Source organism: Orycteropus afer, unplaced genomic scaffold (genome assembly GCF_000298275.1).
Source record: "Orycteropus afer afer isolate SDZICR_OR568_19922 unplaced genomic scaffold, OryAfe1.0 scaffold00002, whole genome shotgun sequence".
Classification (NCBI taxonomy): domain Eukaryota; kingdom Metazoa; phylum Chordata; class Mammalia; order Tubulidentata; family Orycteropodidae; genus Orycteropus; species Orycteropus afer.
The window spans coordinates 4,716,127-4,724,529 of NW_006921589.1; positions in this window are offsets into that span (position 1 = coordinate 4,716,127).

An 8,403-nucleotide genomic window follows, 5' to 3' on the forward strand; every position below is an offset into this window, starting at 1 on the left:
ATTTTATAGGTCAGAAAATGGAGACACTGAGGCTGGCCCAGAACTCAGTGTCTACAGAGCCAATACGCCCCACACAATACTCCCCTCCTCCCAGGAGTATGGCAATCCCGGTACTCAGCACAAGTCTATGAAACCTTGGTACCCATGGCAGGTGTTAGTTCTCAACCCTTGCCCTGCCCCAGTTCACCTGAGGGTGGGTGATTCTGATGGTTCTATATATCTCCTCCATCCCCTACCTGAGGTTTTGAGTCACTGACCTTGAGGTCCAGCCCCTTACTCATTTATTTAGTGAATCTACATTTTGCTCAGCCTGCACATGGCCACATCCCAAAAACCAAACCTATCGCTGTTGAGTCAATTGTGACTCATGGGCAGTTCATCTAAAAACTAGAAAACCGGAGGTCTTTGCTCATTGAAGCACCTGGGTTAATGATACCTTCCCTAGTTGATGTTGAAATTAAACATAAACCAAAGAGTACAGGATATTTGGTAGGAGGTTATCAAACATTCCAGTGCATGATACCAGTAGGACACCAAGCTTCAGACCAAACAGAAGTCCTTTCAAGTCGTGAAGCTCTCTCCCTCTTTGTTGCTGTTAGCTGCTACCATGTCATCCCAGACTGATGGCTACACCCCATGGACAACAGAGCAGAATGCTGCCTGGTCCTGCACCACACCCATGATCAGTTGCAGATCGGATCGTTGTGATCCACAGGGCTTTCACTGGCTGATTTTCAGAAGCAGATTGCCAGGCCTTTCTTCCTAGTCTGTCTTAGTCTGGAAGCTCTGCCGGAACATGTTCAGCATCGTCGCAGCACACAAACCTGCACTGACAGGTGGTGGCTGTGCGTGAATCAAACCTGGGTATCCTCCATGAAAGGTGGAAATGCTACCACTGAACCACCACTGTCCCTCTCTCCTCCTACATGGCTACAGACCTGGGCCCAGACATTACGTCCATGCCTTGGATGATTCCCCAGCCTCACCTACGATTGCTGCTGGACTTGGAGGTCATTGAATATAAGGAGCAGCTATGGGGCTTCCTGGTCTGTCAAGAAGACACTGACCCACGGCAACCCCATGTGTGTCAGGGTAGGACTGTGTGCCATAGGACTTTTCAGAAGTAGAACTTTCTTTTAAACCATCTCTGAGTGGACTCAAACCTCCAACCTTTTATTGGCAGCCTAGATGTTAACCATTTGTACCACCCAGGGGCTCCATAAATGCCTCCTACCTCAAAAAAGCAAACTGTAGAAACATGTTCTAGAAAGGGAACCAACTTGAGGGCTTGCAGACTGGTTTCCTTGGTGATTAATTTCATCAAGGAATAAAAGCCATAACCTACAGGAACCATATCTTTATGCAGTGTTTGCCTCCACTGACGATGTGTGTGTATGTAGAAACACTACCTGCAGGAGCAAACCAAAGGCTGGCGCTTACATGTGATCAGGCACTGAGTGCTTCAAATGCTCTAGCTCACACTCAGCACCCATTATTCTGATATTTTAACTAGGATTGAAACCGCCAGCCAGTATCTAAGGTGCATCTTCATTCCATGGTCTTTTTTCCTCTTGGTGTAGTGCTGATAACCATCAGCATGCTTTGTTGAGGTAGCTTGCAGGCAACATTTGACAAGACTAATAAGATGAGAAACGCAGGAGCTCCTCCCCATCCCACTTATCTTCAGTTTAGTTAGACATTAAACAGATTAACATTATGGCTGGGCTCTCTTTTGAAAGAAAGACTTTGCTCACTTCCTGATAAATCTTGTTTGATGACGCTGAGGAAATCATGTGGACTTGCAATGTCAAAGATTATCACAAAGAATTCAATAGTCATCAGGATGGGGTCAGATATTCACAACAAAATGGCCTCTTTACCTTTGAATGTGCGCCCTTTTTCTTTTCTAAAGACAATCCAGCATTTAAAGTGAGATAAAACAACATTAGAATAGTATGATAAAGATACCATTAAAGTTCTAAGGGAGATAGAAAGGTAACTATAGGGAGGCTGGCCACATTCTTTAATAATTTCACATTCTCAGGGCTCTGCTGTGCCTGCACAAGTCCTTCACTATGTCTGAGTCCATATCACCCTTGTGATATGTGTGTAGCTCTGTTTATTAAGTCGATCTGTACCCTTTAGAGAATGGACAAGCTGATTCCAATTCATGACAACTCTGAGCAGTGCAAACAGTTAACATGCTTGGCTGCAAACTGAAAGGTTGGAGGTGCCAGTCCCCCCAAAGGTACACAGGAAGAAAGGCCTGGTGATCTACGTCTGAAAAATTAGCCATTGAAAATGCAGTGGAGCACAGTTCCACTCGGACACACATGGAGTCACCGTGACAGCAACTGGTTTTAGAGAACAGACATAATTAACTGTGGATGGATCCGTGAAGCATGGTTGTCCAGGGCTTTCCCTGAAAAGGGAAGGACCAACTCAAAGTATGTACCACCAAGAACATGGAAACCTGTCATGCCTGACTTGCCGGCTTTCCTCAAGGATTCATGCAGCTCCCAACAGTTTGGCTCTGGGGCTTGCACCCCTCTCCACCAATCCCTTTAAAAAGCAACCAGTGCCATTAAGAAGGCACCGACCCATGGCAACCCTATGTGTGTCAGGGTAGAACTGTGTGCCATAGGATTTTTCAGAAGTAGATCTCTTTTTTCAACCATCTCTGAGTGGACTCAAACCTCCAACCTTTTATTAGCAGCCTAGATGTTAACCATTTGTACCACCCAGTGGCTCCATAAATGCCTCCTGCCTGAAAAGCAAACTGTAAAAACATGTTCTAGAAAGGCAACCAACTTGAGGGCTTGCAGACTGGCTTCCGACTGACTTTCTTGGTGATTAATTCACCAAGGAATAAAAGCCATAACCTAAAGGAACTGTATCTTTATGCAGGGTTTGCCTCCACTGAGGGTGTGTGTGTAAGTCTCCCATGCACTCTGATTTTTGTGACCAGATTACTTGTTTCTTCTCAAGTCTCAAAACACATTTAAAGTCCTATTGATGAGCATCAGGCTGTTCAAATAACTATTTACAGCATTATGTCCTTGGGCCTTGCAGCCGGATACCTTCAAGCACAGCTTTGTTCCAGCCCACACAAACCCTCTGCAGTGCACCCTCTCCCCACATTCCCACCCTTGCTCAGAAACCTTCACTAGATCCTCACTGTCCACAAAGTAAAACATCAATTATTTGACTGGATCAATGCTTTTCAAAGTGCTGGTCCAAGCCACACTGTTGTTGCTGGGTGGTACAGACTCACTTCTGACTCAGAATGACCCTATATGACAGTGTAAAACTGCCCCATAGGGTTTTCTCAGCTGGTAATCGTTACAAAAGTAGACCACCAGGTCTTCTCTCATAGTGCCACTGGGTAGGTTTGAACTGGCAACTGTTTGGTTAGCAGCTGAGTGCTTAACTGTTGCACCACTAGGGCTCCTTCAGCTCACTTATTAGCTCTAGGACACCCACTGTCTCCTACCAGCTAAACTAAGGAGTGAGTGTGAAGACAAGAGAGGCTCAAGGTATGGACCTGGGTATGACCATGCTTGGAGGTTTGAAGGTGAGGGGGATTTAGCAAAGGAAAAAAAAGGACACAATCAATGAAGTAGGAGAACTGAGAGAGTGGTGTCCCGAGATCAAATAAACAAAGTGTTTCCTGGAGGAGGCGGTGAGCACAGGTCAAACTTTGTGATGGGTGGCATAAGAAGAGGACAGTGTTACTCACTGGATTTGGTAACAGGAGCTTGTTGGTGATGGCGATAAAGGTGGCATGGTGGGGTGGGTTCAAGAGAAAATTGGATGAGAGTGAGCATAGGTAACTGTTTGAGACACCACCATAAAGGAAGTGGAGAAATCGGGTGGCATTTGGGAATATGAGGCCAAAAGAAGTTGTTTTTTCAAAGATGGAGGATGTTTAAACACTGTTGTGAATGATCCCATAGAAATGGAGGAAATGATGGAGAAGAAAACCCTTGCCTATGTGGGAGAAGGGGAGACCTTGTGCCCAAGCGGAGGGGTTGGCACAGTCCATCCATTCGAGTAATGGAAGGACCAAGCAGTGGGAGAAAGGAGAGATGGAGAAGGTGGGGCCAGCTGACTTTTTTAGGATGAAGTTGTTTGCTTCTGGTTACTGCTGTTTTCTCTGCGACAAAATGAGAGGAAGGAAAGGGGAGGATGTGTTGGAATTTGAAGAGAAAGTGGAAAGCAGTTCTGTGCAACAGGGAAAGTCCCTGGGTTTGCCTTGATTACTAACTGAAACTTGACACAACCCTGACCATACCCTTCTGATTTTAAACCATGCAGTAGCCGTTTGTTCTGTTCGGACAACTACCTCTTGGTCTATGTACAGATTCCTCATGAGCACAATTAAGTGTTCTGGAATTTCCATTCTTTCACAAAGTTATCCAAAATTTGTTATGATCTACACAGTCAAATGCCTTTGCACAGTCCATAAAACACAGGGATTTTTTGCTTTCAGACAAGATCCATCTGACATCAGCAATGACATTCCTCATTTCATGGCCTCTTCTGAATCCAGCTTGAATTCCTGGAAGTTCCCTGTCAATGTACTGCTGCAACTGTTTTTGAATTATTTTCAGGAAAATTTTACTTGTGTGTAATGTTAATGACATTGTTCAATAATTTCTGCATTCCGTTGGATCCCCTTTCTTTGGAATGGGCACAGATAGGGATCTCTTCCAGTCAGTTGGCCAGGTAACTGTCTTCCAAATTTCTTGGCATAAACAAGTGACTGCCTCCAGTGCTGCATCCATTTATTGAAACATCTCAGTGGTTGTTCCATCAATTCATGGAAGGATATCATGCTAAGTAAAGTAGAAGGCCAGTGAAAAAGGGGAAGACCCTCAAAAAGATGGATTGACACAGTGGCTGCATATGACAGGCTCAAGTGTAGCAAAGACTGTGAGGATGGCAGAGGACCAGGCAGTGTTTCACTGTGTTATACACAGGGTTGCTGAGTCAAAACCAATTCGACAGCACCCAACAACGACAACTCACCTAAGAGGCTGGCTGTTCAAACTTAGCCAGCAGCACTGTGAAAGAAAGGCCTGATGATCTGCTTCCATAAAGACTGCAGCTAAGAAACTCTACGGAGCAGTTCTACTCTGCAACACGTGTGTTGCCATGAGTCAGAATCCACTTGCCAGCAAAAGGTTTCATGCCAGTGAGACCTCAGGACCGTTTAAATGTGTAGGCAGGGCTTTAAGTGAGACCAGCCAACATGGTTCTGGCTTTTCTACAGCCGCAATCAGCTGCTACTTTTTTTATGTTGAAATTTATTCTTCACTCAAGACTTACATGGGTTGTGGTGAAACAGGGTTCTTATTCCACTTATTCCACTATAAACAGGTACAATGTTTCTTTTCTTTCTTTTTTTTTTTTAAATTTTATTGTGGTTTGGTTGAAAGTTTACAGAGCAATTTCATTTTCCATACAGCAGTTCATACGCATTTTGTCTCATGACCTTGACTACAGTCTCCCACAATGCAACAGCTCCCCTCTCACTTCCTGCCCATAGTTACCTCTTCCCTGTGTCCTTCACTCCCATGCACTCCTGCTTCTCCCTGCAGGCACAATGTTTCTTGACAAACATATTGAAGCCCATTGCTTCTGATCCTGTCCACCCCTCAAACGTGCTCCTGCTTAACTCCAGCCATGGAGACTCTCTCTGGGGGTCTTGGAGGAGGATCACTCTCCTTTTTCCCTTCAGAGCACTGGTTTCTCACTCAGGTCTCATGTCACCCCCTTTGGGAGCAGCCTTCCCTGACCATCCAGCTACAGAAATGGAGCTTCCCCAGTGTCTATTCCAGAAAGCTATGCTTCTTGGCATTTCTTTGTAATTATTATTTATAATTTGTTGTCCCACAGAATACTATAAGCTCCAGGAGAAAGATTGTTCCCAGCTGTCTCCCCAGTATGGATTATACCTCAATATAAAGAAAACAAAAATCCTCACAACTGGACCAATAAGCAGTATCATGATAAATGGAGAAAAGACTGAAGTTGTCAAAGACTTCATATTACTTGGTTCTACAATCAACACCAATGGAAGCAGCAATCAAGATATCAGCTGATGTATAGCACTGGGCAAATCTGCTGCAAAAGACTTCTTTAAAGTGCTGAAGAGCAAAGATATCTCCTTGAAAGTGTGCCTAACCCAAGCCATGGTATTTTCAATTGCCTCGTATGCATGTGAGAGCTGGACAATGAACAAGGAAGACAGAAGAAGAGTTGATGCTTTTGAGTTGTGGTGCTGGAGAAGAATGCTGAAAGTACCATGGACTGCAAAAAGAACTAACAGATCTGTCCAGGACGAAGTGCAGCTGGAATGCTCCTTGGATGTGAGAATGGCCGGACTTCATCTCATCTACTTTGGTCGTGTTGTCAGAAGAGACCATTCCCTGGAGAAGGATATCATGCTTGGTAAAGTGGAGGGTCAATGAAAGAGGGGAAGGCCCTTAACAAGATGGATTGACACAGTGGCTGCAGCAATGGGCTCAGGTATAGCAGGGATCGTGGAGCTGGCACAGAACTGGACAGTGTTTTGTTCTGCTGTATATAGGGTCGCTATGAGTTGGAGACCACTCAATGGCACCTAACAACGGCAACAACTCCCCAGTGTAGGGCCTCGTGTAGCACTTGACACAGAATAGCTGTTGTGTGCTATCTGGTCAACTCTAACTTATAGTGACCCTGTAGGACAGATTAGAACTGCCTCATAAGGGTTTCCAAGGCTTTAAACTTTGCAGAAGCAGACTGCCACATCTTTTTATTGCAGAATGACTGGCAATCTGCTCATCTTTTGGTTAGCAGCTGTGTGCTTAACCACTGTGCCACAAGGTTCCTTTTCCTTTTCATAGCGCCCTGTAGGACAGGGAAGAACTGGCCATAGGGTTTTCTAGGCTGAAATCTTTATAGGAACAGATGGTGGGTTTGAACTGACGTTTTAGTTAGCAGCGAAGCATTTAACCATTGTGCCACTAGGGCTTCTTTAGCAGAGAGTAAGTGGCCTAGTGCCTAAGGCATGTGACTGCTAACCAGAAGGCTGGTGGTTCAAACCCACCAGCCTTTCCTTGGAAGGATGGTTGGGTAATCTACTTCTGTAGTGATACTGCCTCAGAAACCCAAGGAGGGGTCGCTGTGAGTTGGATCTGACTCCACAGCAATGAGTTCGGGTTTTTTTTTGAAGGGCTGATAAATATTTGTGGAAGGGATGTGAGTGGGTGAGTTGCCCTTTATCTTTGCAATCACCTGAGCTGGCTCACAGTGCAGGTCAAGGAATCTCAACAGAGCCCTTGGGCAAGACTTCACAGGCATTGGCTTCCAGGGACAAACCAGGCAGTGACGCCCCAGCCTACCTTTTTAAGGTCATGGATCGCCTCTGGTATCCGATAAAACTGACAGACTCTCTTTCCCCAAACAACAGAAATATGATCCCAAAACTCTGCTTACAATTAGGGGTTTGGAGAATCCTGAAACCCCAGGTGAAAACCCCACGACTTAAGAAAAATGAAGAGGACAAGGAGAGGAGTTGGAGAAGCAAGCCTTGATTCTAAAATGTCTTTGGTGGGACCTCTTAAAACGAGCCCTGTTTTATAGCATAGTGGCTAAGGCACTTGGCTGCTAACCAGAAGGCACCAGCCACTCCTCGGAAGGAAGGTTGGGCAATCCTACTTCCCTAGTGATACTGCCTCAGAAACCCAAGGAGGGGTCGCTATGAGTCGGGGCCGACTCGACGGCACATAACAACAACAACATGTCATTGGATTGCCATTTTTATTTTTAAAATAAAATGGGGATGAAACAAATTGTTTCTAGTTCCAGCTTTGCCAATCATTCCCTCCCTGCCAGATATAGGTTAAGATAGCCTTTGATACTTTCGCCAAGTGTAAGGGAAATAAATGATAAACGTTGAATGAATGAATGACACACCCCAGCGGAATAAGAAAAGCAGCCTCCCGGAGCGCTCCCTGCAAATTCCGGGCCCAGAGCGACGGCAGATGAGGGCCGGGTGCAAAGGACGCGCACAGGTGCCTGCTCACCTGCTGCAGCTCGCGCAGAGCTGCGCTGGGCGGGGCGGAGGGGGCGTGGGGAGAAGGAAGGACGAGGAACTGAGGAGGACGAAGAGGGGAAGCGAGGGAGGAGGGGGACAAGGAGGGCAGGGGGACCGCAGGACAGGGGAGGAAGCAGAGTGGGAGGTGCAGGAGGGCGGGGAGCCGCGGGGAGGAGTCTGCAAACTTTCCGTCCGAGGGCATTGTGGGAAGCAGCCATGGTCTGAGGCGGGCGCTCACCTGTCAGCAGCGCTGGCTCCTGCGCTCGGCTCTCGCCGTCGCGTTCCCGCGGTCAACGCTCGTCTGGCGGGCGCGGCCC